The following is a 27890-nucleotide window of genomic DNA, read 5'->3' on the forward strand; positions in this document are numbered from 1 at the left end:
CCAGGGGATCTTCCTGATCCAGGGATTGAACCTGCATCTTATATGTCTCCTGCATTGGCAGGCAGGTTCTTTACTAGTAGTGCCACCTGGAAAGCCTCATTCTTGTGCATGTATATATATTCTTGTATAATCACACTAAAGACAACCAAAAGAGGCAAGTCTCCTCACTCTTCTTTTCTTTGAAAGTGAAAATGTCAGTCACTCAGTCGTGTCTGACTCTTTGTGACCCCATGGCCTGTACCCCACCAGGCTCCTCTGTCTATAGGATTCTCCAGGCAGAATACTGGAGTGGGTTGCCATTTCCTTCTCCAGGATGCATTCGGAGACTGTCACAAATCTCTATATTTTTTTGTAATTTCTTTTTTTTAAACCATCCAACCCAGTATTTTTAGGTTCCTTGTCAATCATTAATTCTATTCAGATAGCTTGAGTTCAAACCTCAGCTCCACCACCTACAAACAGAGACCTTGGGCAAGTCATTTCATTTTTTTGTGCTTCAGTTTCCTTATCTGTTCCATGCAGATAAGAACAGTTCCTATCTCATAGGGTTTTTACATGGATTAAATGTATCCTTTATAAGGACATAAAAAGTCCTTAAAACAGTGCCCAGTACATAGGAAACATTATGAGTGTTTACCCGTCTCCAACAGATATGTGCTGAGTGCCAACCTCACGACAGGCACTGTGCTAGATAGTGGGGGATACAGCAGTGGAGGGAAAACAGAGAATCCTGTCCTTCTGGGGCTCACACTATCCTAGCAGACTGCCTCAACTCTCCCTGCAGAGATCTGGATCTTATTTTTAATCAACACCCTAAGTGCTTTGATTCAGGTGGTCACTGAACCAAATTTTGAGAAACATTGGAAACTAATCCACCCCTGAGTAGGTAGGATTTAAATTCCTGCTTCAGTCTAACCACAAAGTGATGTATATCCTGAACTTTTGAGAAGAATCAAAACTTGAAACACCAAGGGGCTCAAGGACAGAGTCTGGCACACATGGGGGTGGGGAGGGGGGTGGAGTTCATTTGTAGAAAGGTTTGAGCCCATATACGTATGTCTGTGGGGGGATGAGGAGCACAGTGGCAGATGGAAGTCTCTCCAAGTAGTAACGATTCCAAGGTTGCTCTCTAGGAATCAGGTGCGGACCACGGACACAGTGAAGTTTGGAGAGTGGCTGCCAACTGTGCTCTTCCTTATCATCCCCAGAAAGACTAACTTGAAAACAACTGCTTTTAATTTATGTCTAGAATTGTTGACTCTTTCCTTAAAAGTGAATTGGTTGACAGTAGAATTCGATTCCAGCAAGTTCTAAATACACACAGGACTGTTCATCCATGATGAGTTGTCAATTTCCAGGGATATTTAGGACACTTCCTGTTTACCTTGACTTTGGCGTGATACTGGAGCAGACCTGCTGGTCACTGCCCCTTTTCCTCACAAACCTTTATTTTGTTGGGAGGTATAATGCTCCCAACTAAAAATCCACACTTCCCAGCACCTTTTGCAGAGTTCTAGCACAGGGGGTGAGAGCAGAAGTCTGACAGGTGAGCCTTAAGGAGGAGACACCTGCAGCATTTACATCTTTATACCCCCAGATCTTTCCAGATATCTCATCTTGGTATCTTTAAAGCATTGAGCCAAAGCCATTAACCACTTACTTCTGGACTTTTGGAAATGTGAGAAAAATGAAACTCCTAGTTTGCATAAACCACAGTTTGGGGGGTGTGGGGGGTGTTAGTTGTAGCTGAAAACATTTCCTGTTACAGAGAGCACAAAATAAACATCTCTGCTTTCCCATAAACAGCTTTCCTGCCTTGACTAATGATAAATACAGACCTATTTCTCTAGAAATATGTTGAACCACATGAAAATATAATTCTGTATTTTAGAGAAAAACAAAAAAATTTTTGATTTTCCTTCACATCTTTAAAATAACTTATTACTCTCACTACTTAGGTTATTGTTTAAATTCAATTCTATATAACAGAAATATATTGCTAATAAAAATCACATATTTTTTATATAAATTCAGGCATGAGAAAACCTTCAAAGGGCCTACAGCATTAGAAAACACCCAACACCAATCCTTATAAAATCACAGAGTAGGAATTACTTCATTTTTAATTGGTGGCTGAAAAAAGGGCAACTGTAGTTGAAAATTTCAGGAAATGTCTCTTGCCAAACAAACTTTTAGAAAGTTTCTAGGCCAAAAGTCTGTGTCACTAAAGTGGGAATAAGCAGAGACCACCATTTATTCTATCAAATGACTGGATTCTATCAGTTTGAAGGTCAACTGAGGTTAATGAACCCCACCTGTGTCCCTAAGGACCCTTATAAATCAACCTCATGTGGGGTCACTCATTAATGAAAAAATAACGAGTAGAAATCAATGTTTTTCTTCCTCCTGGGCAGCAGAGATACTGTTCACAAACAATTTCAAGGTACTTTTGAAAACAATGTCATACAATTTAGAGAAGCATTAAATTAAATATCTCCCCAGATACCTAATGGGATTTGATTCCAGGTCTAACTCTACACTGAGGGTAAGTACTTTTAACCTTACGTTTAGGTGTCTACGGCATATATCAGTACTAGAAATGAATAAATTCTGAATTAAATTTTTCCCATACAGAAAATTCAACTGCTGGTTCTTTCTATAAACTATGTCTTCAAAGGCCCAACACTATTTTTCCTCTCCTAATTGCTATTATGAGACAATAAATCTCTTCTATGGAAATAATGCAAATATAAATGCATGACATATGTAGGCCATGTGTTCTAGAAAATCCATAAAAATGTTTCATTTATGTTTTGATGAAAGCACAACAATTTTCCAAGAACATTAATCATTAATTTTGGAAATATAGGATTAGCATGTGATTTAGCTCAGTATTGGGATAGGGCTTAGTAAATATCTGTCAAAGATTCATTCATTCAATAAATATTTAGTGAGCCCCTACTAGGCTGAAATTTAAGTATCACATCTTCCCTGGCTTAAGTGGCATTTGTATGTAATAATGTGAAGGATATTCATATGACATTTTTAAAATATGCTATAGTTTAAGATTTTCTAAGCCAAAACATGCAAGAAAAATTATTTTAGGGATCAAGAAGGCTGTTTTACAGTAAAAGAGAACCATCCAGTCTTTTCTCATCTACAAACTTCCAAGATCTTGGTGAAGGCTTATTAGACTGAAAATAATAGGAAGAAAAGAAAATAACATAAACCTGTTGAAACTAGCTTAAGCAAATTTATGTACCTTAGGACAGGAAGTGTTGTTGAGCCTTACAAGGAATTAGACCAGAAACTGTAAAGCTGTCAGAAACAAAGTCAGTTTCTCCATCTCTCTGGGGCCACGTGATCTCGTTTCTGCTTTTGTCTGCATCGATCTGGTTTTTCCTTTTCTGCAGACCAGCTTTCTCTGCTTCTGCCTGAGACCCGGGCAGAAGTCTGGCTCAAAAGTTCAGCTGACTCTGTCCAGCACTTTAGAATCCTAATTCTAGATTCTGCAAAAAGAAGATTTGATTGGTTCACCCTGGGTTGGGTGTCCCACATTGGTCTAATCAGCTTTAACAATGAAGGAGAGGTCACACAATAAAGACATGCCATTGGATCCCTGATGGATGGTGGCAGGAGGGGTTGTCAGAGATGGGGAGTAAGGACCAGTCAGGTGCTTCCAAACTTTTTCTTCACTTGAACTCAAAGGGAAACATTTTCAGTTGTCGGCTTTAGTATAAAGGTAACAGTCTAATTCTCAACTTCACTCAACTTTGCAGAAAATCTACCAGAACAAATGCATTTCTTACCTAGAAAAAAGTTGCAATTCAGTCTTCTTTGGTCCTCTAAGGCAAAGTAGCTTCACTGAGCATGACAGAGCATCAGGCTTTTCCTAAGGAGATATAAAGAGTTGTGCATTCCTATGCAGTTTTAGCTTCATTCAAGTTTTTATGCACTTCAAGTATCTTGCACCTGGGAGTTTCCTTGTGTATTTCTGGAGTTCTTCAACCTGATTGCTCTCCTAAGACACATCACCCCACTTAGCTCAGTTCTCATGATTACACTGGCTTGGAAATCTGTACCTGCTACCATAGCATAATACAACCTTCAGAGACATTCCATCAATTCAAATTAAAGCCAAGAAGTCTAAATTGTCCCATCTTCCTGTATCCAAATCACTTTACATTTATTTCAAGTTTTCCAATTTCATTTTCTGGCACCAACTCTTTGCCACAAGGCAAACCCTTTTTTGTAGTTGGGTCAGGCTAACTCACCCTGGGAACATGGCAGCTAGATTCACTTTATGCCTTCTTCTTCCTACTTCAGAAATCATGTTAAAATTTTGCCTTCATTGCTCCAGCTCTTATAAACTGATCTTGGTGAAAAATTACAGAGTTGATGAATATTTAAAATGTACATGGAAACAGCCTGTTAAATGCAGCCTCCCCCCTAGACATGAGAAACTGACTTAACTCCCCTGTCCTCATCAGCCAATGTTTATCAGACAAGAGCAATGGGTACCTACTCTGGTGATGTGAGCACCACCACCTCCCCACTCCCAGGGTCTCAGACTTTCTCAAGAGACAAGAACCATCCCAGAGTAAAATGAATTTGAGCATGCATGTGTTTATGAAAAACACCATTTATTTAGCTCTTTTAAAGTTTATTCAAAACACATCTATGTAAATGATCTTACTTTATCCTTACAACAATTCCATGAGTGAAGCAATAACAATGATGGGTCAACATTATCCATCCCATTTTAAAGATGAACTAAACAAGGCTTGAAATAACTAGTTTTGTGAATTGGTTATAACCTTCTAAAGGAGATCTGTCTGATCTACAGAATGAATGGGTTGAACCAAGCAAGGCTTCCCTCAAGTCCCATCCAGCCCTATTTAATTTTTATTTATTATTTTCTAAACACAGTTTTGTGACAGGGTTAATGCTTAGAATTCAGACTCATATCCAGGTTCTTCAAAGAGGAATAGGGAGATTTAATGAGATTGAACAAATATAGGATGTTACAACTCAAAGTTGCTGAATTAGAGGTTCCATTTCTAAAGTTATGACAACATCCAGAGTGAAGTATAGAAGATAGTGTAAATAATTCTCAGGGTGAAACTCAACTTTTATTGGCAGAATCTTAGCAACAAGTGGAATATTTGAGGTAGAACCAAAAATAAGTTTATCTTTCAAGCTTTAAAATGGTCATGTTGAAAAATTCCATCCATCTTCCGGCCAAATGGCCCAACTAAAGTTACAAGTGCAGGTGGACTTGGAGCAATTTTTCAAAATGAAAAGGTTTTTATACAAGTAATGTAACTTTTACAAAGATCTTCTTTGGATCATGGCTTGCTGCCTGGGCCAGATTTAACTAACGGATCAAAGGCAGAACACTCTAAGCTCTGCACAGGACTGCTGAAATTCAGCTCTCGAGTGTGTGTGCTTGAACTGCAGTGGTTCTTACCCTCTGGGGCCCAGGGCCCATCACTCAGGGACATTGAGCCTCTCAGTTCAGGAAGCCTGTCACTGGATAACTTACTCTCCTAGACCAGCTGTGAACTCGGCATTGCTTGCTTTAACCATCAATAAATGAAAATTCTGGACCAAGTGACACAGTTGTATCTCAGTCATGATATCCAGTTTAGAAGGTCTGCTCATGTGATTTTTTTTTTTATTATGGGCTTACAATTGAAATAACTATTCATTTCCTCTTTCCAGAGTGTTTTTTTAAAGTAACTTTAATGAGATATAATTTACACATGGTAAAATCCACCCATTTAACAGGTACAGTGGTTTTTAGAATGTCCAGAATTGTGCAACAATCAGCACAACCTTCAACATAACCTAATGTTAGAAGATTTTCATCATCCGCAAAAGAAATCTCAAGCCTATTAACAATCACTCTCCAGTCCTTCCCACCCCAGCCCTAAGCAACTGCAATCTATTCTCTGGATCTCTGTCTTTGTAGAGCTGCCTATTCAATATATGGTCTTCTGTGACCTGCTTAAGTAGCATAATTCTTTTAAGGATCTTCCGTACTGCAGCATGTATCAGTACTTCATTCCTTTTTCACTACTGAATAATATTCCACACTGTATCATATTTTGTTCATCCATTTATCACTTCATGAATAGTTGGGTTGCTTCAATTTGGGGGCTATATAAATACTACTACTCTGAACAATCACATACAAAGCCTTGTGTAAACATATTTTTTCATTTATTTGTGGAGACACCCAGGAGTCAAGTTACTTTGTTATATAATAACTCTGTGATTAACATTGAGGACCTGCTACCATTTTCCTTTACCAGTTTATATCCCCACCAGTGGTGTGTGAGGGTTCTGGTTTCTCCACATCCTTGCCCACACTGGTCGTTGCCTGTGTTGTATATGTTGTCTTAATACAAATGGCATGTCTCTCCTAGCTGGCTCTTCATCGTAGTCTTGGTGCTCTAGAAGATGACTGTCCATCTCTTTGATGGTATTTCTTTGACGACTCCCAAAGTACCTATTTTGTACACTCCAATCAGACCACCCCAAAGATAACTGTAGAAAAGCTTCTTACTTTTGTATGATGTGATGACATCTTTTAACTTCATTGATATAGTTAGATTTTAATCATTTAATAGCTTTTGGTCTCCTTATCTCTGGGGCTCCATAGCTCCAAGATCCAAGTGCAAAGAAGAGGAGATTATTCAGCCAAAAAAGAGGTTCAGACTTCTCCAAAACTGCAGTTAACTCACAAACTCATACTATAATCACTACTAAGTATTTTGATTTGTAATACTGGTACTGCCTGGCATTTATATTTTTAAATCAAGGATGTAATCTAATACTGTAAAGCATCATTTCTCAAAATGTCTGTGATGTCTGTGAGCCACCTGCATCAGAATCACCTGGAAGGAGAGGTGGCTTTGCTGCTTATCATATGCCCCACTCCACTCCCAGGATATCACACCGGAATCTCTAGAAGTGGAATACAGGAACACGCACTTCTAACAAGAGAAGAGGGGAGTCTGGTGCACCGTATCATTTGAGAATCTCTGCTATCAAACCCGAAGGATGTGTCTGAATTTGGTTCTGGAGAAAAGAGTAGAAGAGCTCAGGGCCACAAGCCACAGAAGTTGTTTTTATACACACATACCCCAGCTGGCTTAGTGGTAAAGAATCCACTTGCCAATAGAGGAGACATGGGTTCAATCCCTAGGTGGGGAGGAGCCCCTGGAGGAAGAAATGGCTCTATTATTCTTGTCTGGAGAATTCCATGGACAGAGCAACCTGGCGGGCTACAGTCCATGGGGTCACAAAGAGTCTGACACAACCGAGCAACAGAGCTCTACTACCTTAGATGTGCACACACACCATCTAAGGTAGTAGTAGGGCTGAATGGGAAAATATAGCCTAGCAACCAAGGGCACAGGCAGCAGTTCTCTTACAAAGGAGAATCTTAGAGGCAAGACCCTTCGCTGATTTGAGGCGGGTCAGGGTGTACACAGGCTTTCCTGGTGGCTAAGACCATGAAGAATCTGCCTACAATGTGGGAGATCCAAGTTCCATCCCTGGTTTGGGAAGATCCCATTGAGAAGGAAATGGCAACTCACTCCAGTATTCTTGGCTGTAAAATCCCATGGACAGAGAAGCCTGGTGGGCTACAGTCCATGGGGTCACAAAGATTTGGACACAGTTGAGTAACTAACACACACACACAGGGTGTACACACCATCCTGAATTTAAGGTTTGGGACTATTGTGTCCTTCACCTTGAGCTCAGACCCTTCAAGAAGACTTGGATTGTGGTTCTCTTGGTAAGTAGAAGTGGAAGATCCACGATGTGAGACCCAGGACCTGGGTTGAGTGGCCAAGAGAAGACTTGAGATGCAGGAAAGAACTAACAGAGTAGTTCTCCCAACTGGGCTCTTCAGGTGAGTCTGTTGTACCCTCAGTTCAGTCACTCAGTTGTGTCCAGCTCTCTGAGACCCCCATGGACTGCAGCACACCAGACCTCCCTGTCCATCACCAACTCCCAGAGTTCACTTAAACTCATGTCCATTGAGTCGGTGATGCCATCCAGCCATCTCATCCTCTGTCGTCCCCTTCTCCTGCCTTCAATCTTTCCCAGCATCAGGGTCTTTTCAAATGAGTCAGTTCTTCACATCAGGTGGCCAACCTAACATCTGACAACTTCTCCTATCCAACCTGAAGTATGTGTGGAGCAGCACAGACACCTCTGGAGGAGCAGCATGTGGGCATGTCTCTGGGATTTACCTCCCAGTCCCCGAAAGAGAGGGGATCTGGAGACTGGTAGCAGCTGCAGCGGGCAGAAGAGTCGCAGCCAGTGAGCCACGACCACTGCTCCAGAGTGCACCTCCCCACTGACTGTGGGCACGGTGATGACTAGGGAGCTGCTCCTGGCAAAGTGGACTTTCTAGGGCTGTGTTCAGGGGCGGAAGGCAGCTAGGCAGCTCTTAGCAGCAGAAGGTCCCAGAGCCTATAGCTGTCAGGGTGGCAGCAGCAATGAGAAGAGAACAGCCATTCCTCACACTGGAGAAGAAACATAACTTCTCTCTCCGAATCCCACACAAGTGGCCAAAATCCCATCCCAGCAGCTGCAGCCAAGGGTGGGTTCTGAATCCAAAGGGCTGGCCCAAGGCAGGAGGACCCTGTGAGGTGAATATGAGCTAAAATCCCACCTGCGGACATCCATGAAGCTCGGAGGTCAACTCCGCAAAGGGCTGATGTGAGCTGCTAAGTGGGCAGGGTCAGAAGGCAGAGGAAGTCTGGATTGAAATCAATGAGGCTGATCCCAGGTGACAACTGTGGGCATTACCAAGGAGTGGGTTCCTTGATCCACTGGCAGGTGAGGGCACAGAGCTGGGGAAAAGCACAGATGGGCTGGGCACTAATGTTCCCCATGGTTTGTGAAGCTGGTCCCTGCTAAGAGCTTACTGGGGAGGAGAGACATCAGGACTGAGTTTTTCCTGCACCTGGCATATTCCAAGGAGACACGAGGAGCAAGAAAGGAATTCTCAGACTCCTAAGTACTGGGCTTGTCAGTCAGTAGAAGCCCAGAGTGGCTGATCACCATTTGAATTCCCCACCAGGGTCAGAAGTGGGCTTCCCTGATGGCTCAGTTGGTAAAGAATCCACCTGAAATGCAGGAGACTGCCTGCAATGCAGGAGACCCAGGTTCAGTCCCTGGGAAGATCCCCTGGAGAAGGAAATGGCAACCCACTCCAGTATTCTTGCTTGGAGAATCCCACGGTCAGAGGAGCCTGGTGGGTTACAGTCTATGGGGTCACAAAGAGTCGGACATGACTGAGCACAGGGTCATAAGTATAAACCTACTGAGTTTATTGCTTGGAAGATTCTCACACTCAATTTCTGTTAAGTGTGTGCATGCACATATACACACCCTCACTCAGACACCCACCCATGAGTACACACACCCATAATCAGATTCCACAGATTTACAGCGCTGCTCTAGAGAATCTAGAAATGAGGTGATGCCCGATCTTACCTGAGCGAAAATTCTTTTTCAGCCAAGAGATAAAGGGAGGAAGATAGCTTTGTCCTCAGTAAGACTAGCTGGGGCTGGGATGCCAAAACTCTCTCACCTGGAAACCTCCCAAGATCAGGTTCCTCTACCAAACTTGAACTATTTCCTGGTCTGAGCTGACCCTAAAATACCAGAAGTACCCCAGAGCTCCTGGCATTTTCGTATTTCCAGTAATTTGTGGTGTTGAAAAATCTTTGAGGGGAAAAAAGAACACAGGGAGTGATTTCATGATAGGAAAACAAAAACAAAAAATTCCCCTCAAATGGGGGTGGGAGGATGGGGTGTGGGGTGGGGGTGGGGTGAGAAGTTGAGCTAGATTTCTACTTTAATTTTAGAAAACAGTTCATGTCTGCATTTTCTTTGCTCCAGCCAGCTGTCTAGGGCTTGGAGCCTGACAGTAAGGCCGTTGCCCCTCAGGTCAGGCTGTGGATCCAATTATGATCCTCCGTCAATTATGCTGCTTCAAGGTTTCAGGCTTACTTAAAATCATTACTTGGGAATCTTAATGTGAACAGAGGCTTAAATGTGGCCTCCTCCCGGTGCTGCCCAAGAAGGCTGAGCGGGACTGAGTGGTGAGCGAGTGCTGATAACTGGAGAGGGGTGAATTTATGAAGTGAGCAGCTCATCAAAAACACAAGTCACTCCGAATTCATCGAAGCAGGTGCGAAATGACCAGGTTTCAACAGCTGAAGCAGGATGATACTTTGTAATAAGAGAAGCCATCGCTGAGACAGGGTCGAGCGGGAGCAAGACTAATCAGGGCATGCTGTGGTAAGGCCAGCGCTCCGGAGCTGGAGAGCCCACGCGGATGTGACCCGCCCGCGCTCCTTGAAGAATGCGGGGTGGGAGCTGAGTGGGAGGAGGGTGGGAGGGGTGGGGGCGGAGGCTGCAGACCCCATGACCCCAGCAGCAGAGGGCGACGAATGCCATAGGCTGCACGCTGCAGGCTGTTACTAGAGTCAATAAAAATACTGGAAATGCATTCTCAATCTTTTGCAAGCCCCAAAATATGAGAATGGTTTTCTCTTTCTTGCAAAAGATGAAGTCAAGAATAAGCCTGTTGTATGTCTTGCATTTTAAATGTTTAGTCTCCTTAAAAGTAATTCAGAATGCAGGGCAAGCATTTCAGTTTGTTTTTTTTTTTTTCTTTTAGAGAGCACACGAAGCTAATAAAGCAAGGGGATTTTATTGGTGATGCTGTTTGGAGCTGAGTAAAATCACTTAAAAAAAATGTGATGGGATACAAATCTGAAGGGCATGGGGTCCAGAAAAATGGAGAGTGGAACAGTCTGACAACACATGTATCCCCATATCCCCCCACAGCCACACTCTAGAGGAACCACATAACTAGAGGAGGAGAAGAAATTGGTCCATAAGCTGAATGTCAGCCACCATCAGCCTCCAGTGTTGGGCAGGTTGTTTACTATTTGTTTTTAATAAACAAAAATACTGTGAAATGCTATGGAGGAAATACAGTGCTCCAAGGACACTCAACCTAGGGGGTGTTCTTACAAACCAGACATGTGAAGTGGTGCAAAATTAAGCTGTTGTTTTGCTCTTTTTGTTTTTCTTTTATAAACTCAGATTCTGCTCTTGAGAAGTCAGAGTTTCAGGCAGGACCAACTACATCATTTTCTGGGCCCCAGGAAAAGTCAAAGTTCAGGGTTCTGTTCCAAAATTAGTAAGAATTTCAACGCGGTGACAACAGAGTATCAGCCAAACATGGGGGCCTTTGAGAGGCTTCTGTGGCTTCAAACATCACTTTACACTTTTTTATCTTTAGGTATGATGCCCAAGGGTGGTCAGACCTTTGTTGGACAAGGCAGCCTGAAGGAACTCTGCTACTTTGCTGGAGGCATTGCCCCTCCGCCCCTGCCAGGCCAGTCAACGAAACCATGAGGTCTCAGCCACAAAACCAGGGAGGCAAAGTGGCTCACTGACCTGCAGCCATAGAAAAGACTGGGGTTTCTATTTCAGTTCCTAAAAGTAACATTTGTTGTAGGATTTGTCTAATTATATAAAAAAGACATATCTAACAAATAAAATAAAAAAAAAAACACCTAAAGAAAATAAAATCACCTGTAATCCAAATACTGCGATACAACCACTGGTCACACATTGTTATGTATCCTAATGTTTGCTTATGTATTTTTCCCGTGTGTGTGTGCATGTGTGTAATTTTACAAGGCTGGGATCATACTCTTATATTTTATAACCCTTTCCACCTCTTTATTTTACTATCTCTCCTTGTCACTGAATGATCCTCAATAACTTTTTCAAAAAAATTTTATCAGAGTATGTGAGTGAAAGTTGTGTCCAACTCTTTGCAACCCCATGGAAGCCCAAGAATACTGGAGTGGGTAGCCTGTCCCTTCTCCAGTGGATCTTCCCAACCCAAGAATTGAACCAGGGTCTCCTGCATTGCAGGAGGCTATGAGGGAAGACAGCAACCCTTCATAGCTATAGTCAGAGTATAGTTGATTTAAAATGCTGTATTGGTTTCTGCTTATAGCAAAGTGTATCAGTTATAAAATACATATATCTACTCTTTTTAAAAATCATTTTCCCATATAAGTCATTATAGAGTATTGAGTAGAGTTTCCTATGCTATATAGTAATCCTTATTGTTATCTATTTTATATATAGTGGCATGTATATGTCAGTCTAAATCTCTCAATTTATCTCTCCCTCACTTTCCCATCCTGGTAACCATAAGTTTGTTTTCTACCTCTATGACTCTATTTTGGTTTTGTAGATAAGTTCATTGGGCTTCTCTGATAGCTCAGTTGGTAAAGAATCCACCTGCAATGCAGGAGACCCCAGTTTGATTCCTGGGTCAGGAAGATACGCTGGAGAAGGAATGGGCTACCCACTCTATATCCTCAGGCTTCCCTTGTGGCTCAGCTGGTAAAGAATCTGCCTGCAATGTGAGAGACCTGGGTTTGATCCCTGGGTTGGGAAGATCCTCTGGAGAAGGGAAAGGCTACCCATTCCAGTATTCTGGCCTGGAGAATTCCACGGACTGTATAGTGAGGAGGGGGGGTGGGTCGCAAAGAGTTGGACATGACTGAGCAACTTTCACTTCACTTCAAATAAGTTCATTGGTATCATTTGTTTTATATACTGCACATGTGATATCATATGGTATTTGTCTTTGTCTGACTTACGTCACTTAGTATGATAATCTCTAGGTCCATCCATGTTGCTGCGAATGGCATGATTTTATTCTTTTTCATAGCTGCATAATATTCCATTGTATATTACCATATCTTCTTTATCTACTCCTCAGTTAATGGACATTTGCTTCCATGTCTTGCCTACTGTAAACAGTGTTGCTATGAAATTTGGGGCTCATATATCTTTATGAATCACAGTTTTTGCCAGATATATGCCCAGGATTGGGATTGCTGGATTGTATGGTAGCTCTATTTTTTAAAGAAATATCCATACTGTTCTCCATAATGGTTGTACCAAGTTACATTTTCACCAACAGTGTAGGAGGGTTCCCTTTCTCTACCCTCTCCAGCGTTTATTATTTGTGGACTTTTTGATGATGGTCATTCTGCTAGTGTGAGGTGACACCTCATTTGTAGTTTTGATTTGTATTTCTCTAATAATTAGTGATGTTGAGCATCTTTTCATTAATCACTTAATTTTTAGGGGTTGTACAGTAATCAAATTATACAGAGAGAAAATTTTAAATATTTATAGCACGAAGTATTTAACAATGTTTTGTGTATATGTAATTGATATTTATAGTTTAATATATACACATACATGTGTAGACACACACCAAAATACACTTACACTGGACTATGTGAATTTGGTCATTATTCAGAAAAACAACACCACTTATGTCTGGTCACACTGATCAGGCTGAAAATAAAACTCTGTTTACTATGCAGCATTTAAAAACAAGGAGGCAAATTCATTTTTTCAATCATAACTTAAAAAAAAAAAACGGGTATACCCAGACTCTGGAAAAAATCTTTCTACTTAATTGGCACATTTTGTCAAATAATTCGTTCACTGAGTAGAATTCTGTTGGGTCTAATAAGTAAATGGCATTTCTTGATATTCCAAAGCGATGATTCATTTGGAATTGACAAATGTTCACCAAGGAGATAACCAGCAATATTCCTGCTCATTGCGCTGGAGTATTTCCTCATTCAGTCACGCAGGCGGGGGCGGCAAAGAGCCTCCAGATTAAAAAGAATACTGCTAATAATATACCAGAATGTTTCTAGGCATGGAGAGATGTTTCAGAAGTGGCTTTTCATTTCAACATTCTTTCAACAGTTCAGTCAACTTCTCATAAAATTAATGGTAAATACTTTTTTAAGGGGTGGGTGTGTGCTGGTATTTTTGTGTGATTTGTTTTGTGTTATTGAAGTGTGCTACGCTGGCAAATGCTCAGCTATAAATGCCATTCTTCATAAACATGAGCTGGGCGCTGATACATGGCTTTGCAGTCCTCTCTGAACAGCAGTTTTTGCTGCTTTCGGCTGCCTTCCTCCCTCAGAGCACGTGTGTGGCAATAAGGACCGGAGATGGGGAGGCCTTGAAATTGTCATGGAAACAGAATCCCCCCTCCATATGCAGAACTGGCAGATCAGCAGTTTTCTTGTGCCAGGAGCTGACCTGCATCTTCTCATTAACCCTCCGGGAGCCCTCTTAGGTATTATTAGTTCCATTTTTAGAGTAAAAAAACTGAGTCAGACCAGGCAAGTGGGCCTTGCCAAAAGTCCTGCCCACTGTTAGGTGGTAAACTGAGATGGGAATCAAATCTAATTATCTAAGCAACATTTACTTTTCTGACTTGTCTGCTCCCATCTCCTTGGAGGGACAAAAACAGGGACCCACCTGGTCCTGATTCTTTGACGTATCCTGAGAGCAGTTCTGGTGGATGGTGGTATGTGGTAGCTTTCAGAACGATTTTTTAAATTTTTTCACATGACAGTGGGTTTCCCATGTGGCACTGCAGTAAAGAATCTGCCTGCCAATGCAAGAGATGCAGGTTCGATCCCTGGGCTGGGAAGATCCCTTGGAATAGGAAATGGCAACCCACTCCAGTATTATTATCTGGGAAATTCCATGGACAGTGGAGCCTGGTGGGCCACAGTCCATGGAGTCTCAAAGAGTTGGACAGGACTGAGCAGCACCGCAGCAGCAGCATATGACAGCATTCACTAGTGGCCAGCTGCTTGTCATGTGCATGCCTTTAAAGATTATATCGTGGGCTGGACAACCCTAGAGGAACAAGCTGACATTCTCCTAGTGATCTTAACAGCAACCTAGAGTTTCACACTTTCTGTAAAAGATGAAAAAAGAAAGTAGAGTGTGTGTGTATCTATAGAATAACCATGAAACAATGGGGCCGGGGAAGAATCTGGATGATAGAAGGAGCAAAAGGCTTGGGAACTCCACCCAGTAATATGATAAACCGGAAGCGTGCCCTCCCTCACAGCCCCACACCAATGCCATAGACCCCATTTGATCTATTTCTACAGGCTTCCCTATCACACTTGTACCCACATCCATCCACACCATCTGTTTCACAAATATGCACCTCTACAAAAATCCTGTGATATTCTGCAGGACTAAAGTGGTTGCTCTAAGGGTTCTAAAATCCTTTCTGGGCTAGATGATTTCTGAGGATCAAAGTCCAGCTTCAGCTGAGCAGAGAGGCTGCCAAGTTAGATGGGGTCATAAATAGACACTTCTCCAAATAAGGCATACAGATGGCCAACAAGCACCTTGAAAGATATTCATCATCACTAATTATTAGAGAAATGCAAATCAAAACTGCAATGATTGATCAGAATGGCCATCATTAAAAAGTCTACAAATAATAAATGCAGGAGAGGGTGCAGAGAAAAGGGAACCCTCCTACACTTTTGATGAGAATGTAAATTGGTTTAGCCACTATGGAGTAAGTGGGCTCCTCAACAAACTAAAAATAGAGCTTCTATATGACTCAACAATCCCAATCCTTGGCATATATCTGGAAAAATCTACAATTTAAAAAGATATATGCACCTCTGTGTTCATAGAAGCCCTATTTACAATAGACAAGACATAGGAACAACCTGCTGCTGCTGCTAATTCGCTTCAGTCGTGTCCGACTCTGTGAGACCCCATAGACAGCAGCCCACCAGGCTCCTTTGTCCCTTGGATTCTCCAGGCAAGAACACTGGAGTGGGTTGCCATTTCCTTCTCCAATGCATGAAAGTGAAAAGAGAAAGTGAAGTCGCTCAGTCGTGTCCAACTCCTAGCGACCCATGGACTGCAACCTACCAGGCTCCTCCGCCCATGGGATTTTCCAGGCAAGAGTACTGGAGTGGGGTGCCATTGCCTTCTCTGAGGAACAACCTAAATGTTCATTAATAGATAAAGACAATGTGGCATACACATACACACAATGGAATACTACTCAGTCATAAAAAGGAATTAAAATATAAAAAGGAATGAAGTAATGCCATTTGCAGCAACATGGATGGAACCTGAGATTATCATACTAAGTGAAGTAAGTGAGACATAGAAAGACGAATATACAATATATCTTTTTTATGTGGAATGTAAAATACGACACAAATTAACTTATCTAGGAAACAGAAACAGATTCATAGATATAGAAAGCAGACTAGTGACCTCGCTGAGAGGGAAGGGAGAAGGGGAGGGATGGATTGGGAGTTTGGGATTAGCAGAAGCAAACTATTATATACAGAATGGAAAAGCAGCAAGATCTTTCCTGTATAGAAGAGGAAACTATGTTCAATATCTTGTAATAAACCAAACTGGAAAGGAATATGATAAAGAATATATACATATGTATAACTAAATCGCTTTACTGTGCAGCAGAAATTAACACAACATTGCAAATCAACTATATTTCAATAAAATAATTTAAAAAAAAATCAAGTCCGGTGGGGTCTGAGTATCCTTCCCTGGAGGTCAGGGACTGCATCAACCGCTGCCTCCACCATCCCAGTACCTGTGAGCCGAGTCGTTCCAGTCATGTCTGATTCTTTGCAACACTATGCACTATGGCCTGCCTGGCTCCACTGTCCATGGGGTTCTCCAGGCAAGAATACTGGAGTGGGTTGCCATGTTTTCTTCCAGGGGATCTTCCCAGCCCATGGATCAAACCCGCATCTCTTATGTCTCCAGCATTGGCAGGCGGGTTCTTTACCACAGCACCACCTGGGAAGCCCACCATCCTAGTATTCATTCCAGTACTCATTCCCAAATACACACCCTGGATTTTGCTCCCTACACCCAGGTACATCCTGTGCTCAGCAAGGAAACCATTAAGACAAGTTAGACCAAGGAGCCATTCTTCTTACCTGGTACCACCACAGTGCCAGTGAGAAGGCCTGGAAAATGCATTGAACTCCTGTGGACAGGCATGAATGGTAAAGAGGCATTGATACTCTCTCAGTAGCTGTAGGCTTTTACTCCAGCCCCATCTAGCACCATCTAACCAACAAGTGCTCCTAAACAGTTCTTCAACAAAGAAGTTCTGTGACTCGTGGAATCACATCACCTGGAGCTTGTTGGAAATACAGACTCTCAAGTCCCACCCCAGACAATAGCATCAGCTGGTGACCCAATCCCAGATGATGTACATAAAATTTAAGCTGAGATTCTCCATTCTAGACTCCATCTGATCTAGTCTATCTAGAAAGATAGGGCTTGGGGAGGTCATCAACCACGGCTGCACGTTAGCCTGAAGGGACCAAACAATAGATCCCACCATTGGATTCTGATTTAATCTGGGGCATGGCCCAGGCAAGGATATGTCTCCAAAGTGCCCCCATAAGGTTGCCAGATTTAAGAAATAAAAATACAGAATACCCAATTAAATTTGAATAAACCACATTTTTTTAAAAGTATATGCTAAGAATTGATGCTTCTGTACTGTGGTGTTGGAGAAGACTTGAGAGTCTCTTGGACTGCAAGGAGATCCAACCAGTCCATTCTGAAGGAGATCAGCCCTGGGATTTCTTTGGAAGGAATGATGCTAAAGCTGAAACTCCAGTATTTTGGCCACCTCATGCGAAGAGTTGACTCATTGGAAAAGACTCTGATGCTGGGAGGGATTGGGGGCAGGAGGAGAAGGGGATGACAGAGGATGAGATGGCTGGATGGCATCACTGACTCGATGGACGTGAGTCTGAGTGAACTCCGGGAGATGGTGATGGACAGGGAGGCCTGGCATGCTGCGATTCATGGGGTTGCAAAGAGTCAGACGTGACTGAGCGACTGAACTGAACTGATGCAGTATTTGGGACATACTTACAGTAAGAAATTCTTCCTGTTTATCTGAAATTTAAATCTCACTAGGCATCCTGGGTTTGTTGGCAACACAGTCCCCAGGTGATGCTAGTATACTTCTAGGGTTGAGGACCTCTGCAATAAAGAAACCCATTGTTATACAATACCTACCCTGGAATTTCCCCGAATGGTTCTGATTTCCCATATTCTCTCCCAAGGTGGTCATGCCTCAAACTTGTGGAAGGAAAGCCTTTGTCATTGTGACCCTGAGTATCATTAAGCCTGAGGAAGTCTAGTAACATCAATGGATGAAGAAAGAGGGTTGCCAGGTGACCAGTGTATATAGCATATGTCCTGTATTTAATGATTTTGTCCTGTGTCATATATTGACCTTGTCAGAACTCTTCAAATGTCCTGTGTTCAACTATTTGGGGAATAAATTACAAAAATTTGGCAGTCAAAGCTATATTTCAAATTGCAAATATAGGGTGCCCTATATATTTTTATTTGCAAAATAGGACAACTCTATGGAGAAATCACTTTGCTTAAATTCCTGGGGAATTTATCCTGAGAAACTTGCCCTTTCTGATTTGGCACTTGTCTGAATCTCTGTTAAGGTTTTGTACTCCAGACCTCTGAACTTCAGCAGGTCAAGTCTGCTAGAAAAATGTGGCTACTCTACTAGCTAAGAATTCAGTTCATTCTTTGCTGTTTCTGTTATTTAAGTTGAATTTAATAGTTCGGCACTTGACTCACTCATATATCACACATGGGATAAATTAATATTGACAGACATTTGTTGCTAATAAATGATCCAAAACTTCTTGGTTTTTTCCTTCTTGCATTATTTTGAAAAGAATAAAATTATGACAAGCAATGGCTATAACAGAAGAGAAGTGAGACCCATAGATAAGCCAGGATGGACATGAAATGACTATGGATTGCTGGCTTCCAGATGGACCCTAGGGCTGTAGATGCTACAGAAGAGATGGGAGGTTTGATGGATCTCGACTGTGGTCAGCCAGATAACACAAACATTGTGAGAAATGCTCCGGGAGAGTCTTGATGAGGACCCAGTAGCTGGGGGTGGGCGTGGGCTGGGGATGGTGATGGCCTTATGTGAGAGAGAGCCTGGGACACGGCTGAAGCACCAGCCAGCCTCCAGGAGACAGTTTTACTGGTGTCACTTTTTTCCCTTCATGTTACCTGGCATGGTTTGTGCCCTCATTCTCACTGTGGCCCAGGAAATAGCAGATACAAAGTCTGAATTTGCAAGCTGGATGTTCAGGTTGAAGAATTATTCCAGCAGGCACTCAAGAAAGTCTGAAGAGATGAAAAGAACGAGAGGAGAGTTAGATATGAAAGATAAGCAGAAATGTCAACACCATTCTAATAGGAATCTCAGAAAGAAAAGTGAGCACACGCAGAGGGAAGGAAATAGTGGGTCTAGCGGACAACAAACAAGCACATATTCAGAAGGTTTAAAACGTGGTTAAGAGGTGCTAATATGTATCAGTATAACTATTATGTTCATATTCAATAATGGTACTAATGTATATACATGTATAAGGAGGGTATGGCAACCCACTCCAGTATTCTTGCCAAGAGAATCCCAAGGACAGACGAGCCTGGCAGGCTACAGTCCACAGGGTTGCAAAGAGTCAGACATGACTGAAGCTACTGAGCATGTACGCACGCATATACATACATACCTTCATTTCCAACAAATGAAAGTTGTATTTTTTCAAGGTCATATGAAACTTCACAAAAATTGGACATGCTCTTGGCTAAAAAAAAAGATTTCAGGCATCAATGTCACACAGATCCAGTGCAATAAAATTAAAAATTCATATAGTTATTTAAAATTCCATATGTCTGGAAACCAAAAAAAAAAAATACCACTAAAGAACATTTGGGTCTAAGAGAAAATCAGATAGAAAAATTATTAAAAATATAGAGCCTTACGGCAAGGAAAGCTTTGTGGTTTAGACGCTAAGTCGTGTCCGACTCTTGTGACCCCATGGACTGTAGCCTTCCAGGTCTCTCTGCCCATCGGACTCTCCAGGCCAGAATACTGGAGCGGGTTGCCATTTTTTTCTCCAGGGGATTTTCCTGACTCAGGGATCGAACCCACATCTCCTGCATTAGGAGGCTGATTCTTTACCACTGTGCCATCTGGGAAGCCCTTAGAGGGGTGGGGAGATCTTTAAATATATGTAAACAAAGAACAAGAAAGATGGAAAATGAGCTAAGTATTCAACTCATGAATGTAAGGAGTAATAGAGCATACATAAAGAAATAAAAAGGAAGAAAATTAGAAAGATAACGGGTACAAACTAAGAGAGAAACAGAGAGAATAATAACTATGAAAAGTGAAAGCTGGTTTCTTGAAAAACTGATGATTAAATGGGGGCATATGTGTGCTCAGTTGCTCAGTAGTGTCTGACTCTTTGCAACCCCATGGACTATATAGCCTGCCGGGCTCCTCTGTCCATGGGATTTCCATGGACAAGAATACCCACACAAGAATACTGGAGTGGGTTGCCATTTCCTCCTCCAGGAGATCTTCCCAACCCAGGGATATAACCCAAGTCTCCTGGGAATTACAAATAATATAAAGAGAGAAAAGAACTTATAGAAATATCAGTTTTTTAAAATATTATAAAATAATAAGCAACTTAAGGACAGCAGACTTGAAGTATATATATTCGTATGTAGCTGCATAGAAAGATAGATGGATAGTTATACAACAATGGTTCTCAAAATGTGATTCTGGGATTAGTAACTGCATCACCACCTGGAAAATTCTGGAAAATGCAAATACTGAGGGTCCTCCCTAGACCTACTGACTCAGAAACTGGGAGTGGAGCCAGGAATCTGAATTTCAATATACCTCCCTGCCTTACCCCAGGAGATTCTGATACCTGCTAGAGTTTGAGAACATTTGGGAGAGGTGATAAGGGCTATGGAGGGAAAAGCAGGGGGATGGAATACAGCAGAGACAGACTTGTTCTTTTAAATAGAATAATTAGGGAAGGCCTCGCTGAGATCAGTGACTTTTGAGTAAAGCACTAGCAGAGATAAGGAAGAGATTAAACAGATATATGAATAAAAAGTGTTCTTAGGCAGCAAGTTCCAAGGCCCTGAGGCAAGATTATGCTTAACAGGTCCAAGAAACAGCAAAGATGTCAGTGTAGCTGGAGCAGATGAGCCAGGGAGAGAGTACTAGGAAATGGAGTTAGAAAACTAGAAAGGCGAAGAGGGAAGGGTCTGTGGAGCAGATATCGCTGGTCCTATGCCTGATTCATTCACTGTGTGTGGATTCTGCGTGCGTGCTCAGTCGTGTCCAGCTGTTTACGATCCCATGGACTGTAACTCGCCAGGCTCCTCTGTCCATGGAATTTCCCAGGCAAGACTACTGGAGTAGATTGCCACTTCCTACTTCAGGAAATCTTTCTTGACCCAGGGATCAAACCAGCACCTCCTGTGTCTCCTATATTTGCAGGCAGATTCTTTACCACTGCACCATCTGGGAAGCCCCTAGATGAGAACATTTCCCATCACTCTGGATGCACTTTGTTGCACAAGCTGATCTTATTCCTTAAGGACTCTTAAAGTCATTCACCACAGGGGGAATTTATGTAGGGAACTAATTACAAGAGGATGGAGTCATGGAGAAGCCACATATATGGGTCAAACACCATACGTGGCACCCCAGAACTCCCCCAAATATTATACTTTTTTGCAGCCTGGTGCCAGGCCAGGCTGTCTCTGGGCCTCTTCAGGACCATTCTTGGTTCTTGCTACATGTCTAGCTGAGCCTCTTGCTCCCTGCTTCTAAGGAATGGTAGGAAATTTCAATGTGACTACTCATTCATTCCTCATTTTGGTGAAAAGGCAAAATTACTTCTGGAAGTAGTAGTAAACTGACCCAGAGGGAAGAATATTGCTCATAATTCCTTTCTCTAGCCACCACCCCTTTCCCCCAGCTTCTCTGTGACATGTGGGTTGGGGCTATCTCACATTCCCCTGGCTTTCTAGAGTTCACGGCCAGCCAGGTGGGAAACAGTAGCAGCAGGGGGAGAATTCCTTTTGGTCTCATAGAACAGTTAGCCTTGGTTTTCTTTGCTGAGAAGCAGCTTAGGAGCACAGACTCATGGAGAGGGGTGAGTAGATGTGCCCAAATGCCAATTCTAGCTCTGCCAGTAACAAGCTTGGACAAGCCACTTAACTGAGTTCCATTCTTCCTCTCTTGAAAACTGTTCAATAATAGTGACATCATTAGGTCTTTTCATGAATTTGAACTACATGACATGCTAAGAGCCCAGTAGTCTCCTTCATACATATCTCATCCTGCTGCTGCTAAGTCGCTTCAGTCATGTCCGACTCTGTGCGACCCCATGGACGGCAGCCCACCAGGCTCCCCCGTCCATGGGATTCTCCAGGCAAGAATTCTGGAGTGGGTTGCCATTTCCTCCTCCAATACAGGAAAGTGAAAAGTGAAAGTGAAGTCGCTCAGTCGTGTCCAACTCCTAGTGACCCCATGGACTGCAGCCTTCCAGGCTCCTCCATCCATGGGATTTTCTAGGCAAGAGTACTGGAGTGGGGTGCCATTGCCTTCTCTGATATCTCATCCTAAGTAATTGTAAAACTGTTATCATTATGGAATTTGTTTTTAACAGCTCACCCCAAATTAGATTCCTGCATGCCAAGTGTTGGGAGGGCCCTGCTTTCCTTGTGTGCCACTCCAGGGCCTCATAATAGCTTCAGATCTATTCTGCAGCATCCTTTTCTGCTCTGCTCTCCATCACTGGGGGGAGGGGCAGGACAGAGGGACCAAGGAGCGCCCCTGCAGACTGCAGGCCCACAAGCTCCCAGGACTGGTGACTTTGGACTAGGTTCAGCTAGCAGTGGGTAGCACTTGGTGGGAGAAACTGGGCTATCTCTGCCCTTCCTGTTCAGCCATGTGTGGCATTTTGTGCAGAGGCTGTATCTCCCCTGTAGCTCCACCCCCTACCTGACAATCCCCAGCTTCCACAGGGCTATCCTGGCCTCCAGGCTTTGGGAACGTTGCTTCTTCCCTTTGCCCGTAACATTTACAGAGCGGCAGCAGGGTTTCGGCTCTTTTTCACTTTGGGCATACCTCTGCTGTTTGTTCATTTCTCTGTTCCTTGGTAACTGTTCCCTGAATTCAATTCTCTTTGTGGTAACATTGGAAGTGGTTTCCATATCCTTGGTTAGAACCTGACAGGCGCTCGTATTCTCTCATTAACATTTGCTCCCTTGTTAGGGCTTGTTCTGAATCCATTCCTTGACTGTATTTGGGGGCGAGGAAAGTCAAAAAACCGAATGCCGTAGCTCTTGTGGAAGCACGCAAGAGCGTTTACTCCAGGCGTTCACTTAGTCTTGCTGCAGCTAAAAATGATGGCCTTCCTTTTGCCCCACTGTGGCCCAAACTAGAGCTAACTTGGAACAGAGAGACCCACGCACTGGCAGGGAACATTTGCATTCAATATAGAAATGATTTCTATGAAGTAGAAAAGGTATGACCGAAATGAAAAAGGTCTTCTTTGCATTTTAAGCTCTGTAGCTTCCTGATTCCAACTTACTACCAAGCTACAATAATCAAAACAGTGTGGCACTGGCTTAAGGATAGACATACAGATAAATGGGATAGGGCTGCTGGCTCGGAAATAAATCCTCCCATTTATGGTCAGTTCATTTTCCACACAGGTGCCAAGAACATTCAATAGGAAAAGACGGTCTTTTCAAAAATGGTGCTAGGAAAACTGGACATCCACATGCAAACCAATGAAGTTTGACTCTTCCCTTATATCATGTGCAAAAATTAAAGTGAGTCCAATATCTGCATTTAAGACCTAACACTATAAAACTCTTAGAGGAAATATAGGAAAATCCTCATAACTTTGGATTTAACAGTGGTTTCTTAAATATGATACCAAAGCACAAGTTATAAAAGAGGAAAATAGATAAATTGAACTTTGTTAAAATTTAAAACTTTCATACATCAAAAGACACTGTGGAAAGAGTGAAAATATACCTCACAAAATGGAAGAAAATATTTAGAAAATCATATATCTAAGAAAGGATTATTATCTATAACATATGAAGAACTTCTGCAATTCAGCAAAAAGACATAGAGTTTAGAAACAGACAAAAGACTTAAATAGACATTTTCATATGTATACAGACATACACACATAAACACATGAAAAATTCAACATCATTATTACTTGAGGAAATGCAGATCAAAACCATGATGAGGTGCCACTTCACACTTATAGGATGATTATAATAAGATTTTTAAAAAGCAGGAAATAGGGCTTCTCTGGTGGTTCATTGGTGAAGAATCCACCTGCCGGTGCAGGCATCACAGGTTCGGTCCTTGGTCCAGGAAGATCTCACATGCCATGGGACCACAAAGCCTGTGTCCCGAAACTACTGAGCCTGTGCTCTAGAGCCCAGGAGCGGCAACCACTGGCCCCACATGCAGCATCTACTGAAGCCCCTGCACCCCTCACCAAGAGCAGCCACTGCAGAGAATCCTGAGTGCTCAAACAAAGAGTAGCCCCTGCTTGTCGCAACTACAGAAAAGCCCGCATGGGAACCAAGACCCAGCGCAGCCAAAAATAAATAAATAAAATTATATATAAAAAATAGCAGAAAATAAATGTTCGTGAGGACATGGAGAAATTTGAATACTTGTACATTGCTTGTGGGAATGTAAAATGGTGCAATTACTATAGAAAATAGTCTGGTGTTTCCTCAAAAAGCTGAACATAGGATTACCATATGATGCAGCAATTCCTCTAAGTACATACCCAAAGAAAATGAAAATAGAAATTCCAACAGCTACTATACTGATGTTCATAGCAGCATTATTCACAATAGACAAAAAGTGGAAACAACCCCCTCCATCAACAGATGACTGAATAAAGAAAATATGGTATAAACATGCAATGGAATACTACACATCTATGAAAAGAAACAAAGTTCCGATACATGCTACAGTATGGCTGAACCCTGACAACGTTATGCTACATGAAATCAGCAAGATATAAAAGGGAAAATAGTGTATAATTCTACTTAGATGAAATATCTGGAATAAAAAAATTCAGAGACCCAGAATGTAGATTAGAGGTTATCAGAGGTAGAGATAGACAGAGGGAGAGGAAGGCTAGAGAGAGAGGAATGGAGAGTTATTGGTTAACAGGTAGAGTTTCTGTTGAAAGAAAGTGAAGTTGCTCAGTCATGTCCAACCCTTTGTGACCCCATGGACTGTAGCCCGCCAGGCTTCTCCGTCCATGGCAAGATTACTGGATTGGGTTGCCATTTCCTTCTCCAGGGGATGTTCCTGACACAAGGATCAAACCCAGGTCTCCTGCATTGCGGGTAGATGATTTACCCTCTGAGCCACCAGGGTAGCCCCAGGGTGGGGCTGTTTGATCTGTTAGGGTGATCAAAAAGTACTAGCAATAGTGGCGATGGTTATACAACATTGTGAATATAATTAATGCCGCTGACTTGTACACTTAAAAACAAAGTGGCAAATTTTATTCTATACTTTTTTTTTTTTACCACAATAAAACAATTTTAAGTCTATAGGCTGATGGACTAGCTATGAACATAGATAAATATGATTTATATATGAGTTTCTCAGTCGCCCATCTCCCACACTCATGCAGCCGGTCTCATTAAGTCTGCTCCCAACTCTTCTTTCCTGGGTAGATTTCTTGAGTCAGGTCAATGACTGAGGATCTTTGCACACAGAGAGAAAGGGTACAAGCTTAGGGAAAGCTGTGATGTGTGTGAACAAGGAGTCGGGGCAATCAGCAGGTTGGAAGCATGCTGTTTAGAGGGATAGAGTGAAAGAGGTTTCAGTAGCTGCTGAGAAGGGGAATCTTTGGGATAAGGGCAAGATATCTAAAGAGGTTACAAGCAGCCTTCAAGAAAATCTGCAATTAAAGATGGGTCTTAATTCTTAAGGAGGGCCAGAGGAGTATTCCGGTTTCTTTGCATGCACCGCTGTGTAAGTAAGAACAGAGCTAGAAGGAATGACTGTTTTGTGCAGTCTTCCTGAGCAATAGACAAATGGTCATTTAACCCAGAAGGAGGCCCTCCCAGCCCCATCCCACCCCATCAGTAACATTTTTCAACCAACAAACCTCAAACTTCGTATCTCTAAGCATTAGAGGCAAGACTGTGCTGCCAACAACAACAAAAATGTTCCTCCAGGAAATTTGTGAAGCAAAACCTCGCTTGTCAGGCGCCATTTTGCTCTCAGAGGTGCACTTTTGAATGCTAACATTTCAAGAATTTAAGCAGCGGCTTTCCAAATGTGTTCCAAACTCAGGTTTCTTTACTGATGGGTCCTCTCACCCCCAAACACACATGCATTCTTTTTCTTTTTTAACTTTCTTCTTTCTTTTTTTCCCTCCAGCTGCACTGAAAGGCTTGTGGGATCTTAGTTCCCTGACCCAGGATTGAACCTGGCCCTTGGCATTGAGAGCATGGAGTTCTAGCCACTGGACCACCAGGGAATTCCCACACATGCATTCTAGTTTCAGCCTCTGACATGTCCCCCCTCCTCCCCAGATCTGCAGTGTTCTCCCACCTGGAATGTTCTCTCAGCTAAATCCCACTGAGCGCCCAAACACACCTCTTCCTTGAAGCCCTCTCCAGACTCCAAACTGCAATGAAGTCTCCTCCCCAATCTCTCCTGGCCATTGTTTTCTCTACCACACAGTTGCAGATCAGTTCAGTCACTCAGTCATGTCCAATTCTTTGCGACCCCATGAACTTCAGCATGCCAGGCTTTCTTATACTTCACAAACTTCTGGAGTTTGCTCAAACTCATGTCCACTGAGTCAGTGAAGGAGTCTGTGATGCCATCCAAGAATCTCATCTGCTGTCATCCCCTTGCACCTCCTGATCTCAGTCTTTCCAAGCATCAGGGTCTTTTCCAATGAGTCAGTTCTTCCCTTCAGGTGGCCAAAGTATTGGAGTTTCAGTTTCAGCATCAGTTCTTCCAATGAATATTCAGGACTGATTTCCTTTAGGATGGACTGGTCAGATCTCCTTGCAGTCCAAGGGACTCTCAAGAGTCTTCTCCAACACCACAGTTCAAAAGCATCTATTCTTCAGTGCTCAGCTTTCTTTATGGTCCAACTCTCGCATCCATGCATGACTACTGGAAAAACCATAGCTTTGACTAGATGGACATTTGTCAGTACTGTCTCTGCTTTTTAATATGCTGTCTAGGTTGGTCATAGCTTTTCTTCCAAGGAGCAAGGGTCTTTTAATTTCATGGCTGCAGTCACCATCTGCAGTGATTTTGAAGCCCAAGAAAATAAAGTCTGTCACTGTTTCCATTGTTTCCCCTTTTATTTGCCATGAAGTGATGGGACCAGATGCCATGATCTTCGTTTTTTGAATGTTGAGTTTTAAGCCAGCTTTTTCACTCTCCTCTTTCACTTTCATCAAGAGGCTCTTTAGTTCCTTTTCACTTTCTGCCATAAGGGTGGTGTCATCTGCATAGCTGAGGTTTTTGATATTTCTCCTGGCAATCTTGATTCCAGCTTGGGCTTCATCTAGTCGGGCATTTCTCATGATGTACTCTGCATATAAGTTAAATAAGCAGGGTGGCAATATACAGCCTTGATGTACTTCTTTCCCAATTTGGAACCAATCCATTGTTCCATGTCCGGCTCTAACTATTGCTTCTTGGCCTGCATACAGATTACTCAGGAGGCAGGTAAGGTGGTCTGGTGTTTCTATCTCTTTAAGAATTTTCCACAGTTTGTTGTGAATGTTAAAACTACCACACAGTTTAGTCCTTCATAACGTCCTCATTCCTACAGTTCTCTCATAGCTATCACAACAGCATGTAATTCCCTTACAGATGAGGCCCACAATACACATCTGGGGGTTTGTCAAATCTGAAACTAACCCAGCACCAAGTCAGGCACTTAAGAGGTCCTTAGGAAAGTTGTTTCTTTGCTTTGAGTTGGTCCACATGATCTTACCTTTCT

General features: G+C 42.5%; 1 protein-coding gene across 1 annotated transcript in view; it reads right to left on the reverse strand.

Annotated features, from left to right (window-relative positions):
- Positions 1-27890, reverse strand: part of EGFLAM (EGF like, fibronectin type III and laminin G domains) — a 392874-nt gene that overhangs the window by 301023 nt on the left and 63961 nt on the right. Inside the window, exon 2 of the mRNA XM_059878754.1 lies at positions 3810-3892. The gene's annotated coding sequence lies outside the window, so the exon portion shown is untranslated. The remainder of the gene's footprint in view (positions 1-3809; positions 3893-27890) is intronic.

Source organism: Bos taurus, chromosome 20, assembly GCF_002263795.3.
Source record: "Bos taurus isolate L1 Dominette 01449 registration number 42190680 breed Hereford chromosome 20, ARS-UCD2.0, whole genome shotgun sequence".
In the NCBI taxonomy this organism is placed as follows: Eukaryota; Metazoa; Chordata; class Mammalia; order Artiodactyla; family Bovidae; genus Bos; species Bos taurus.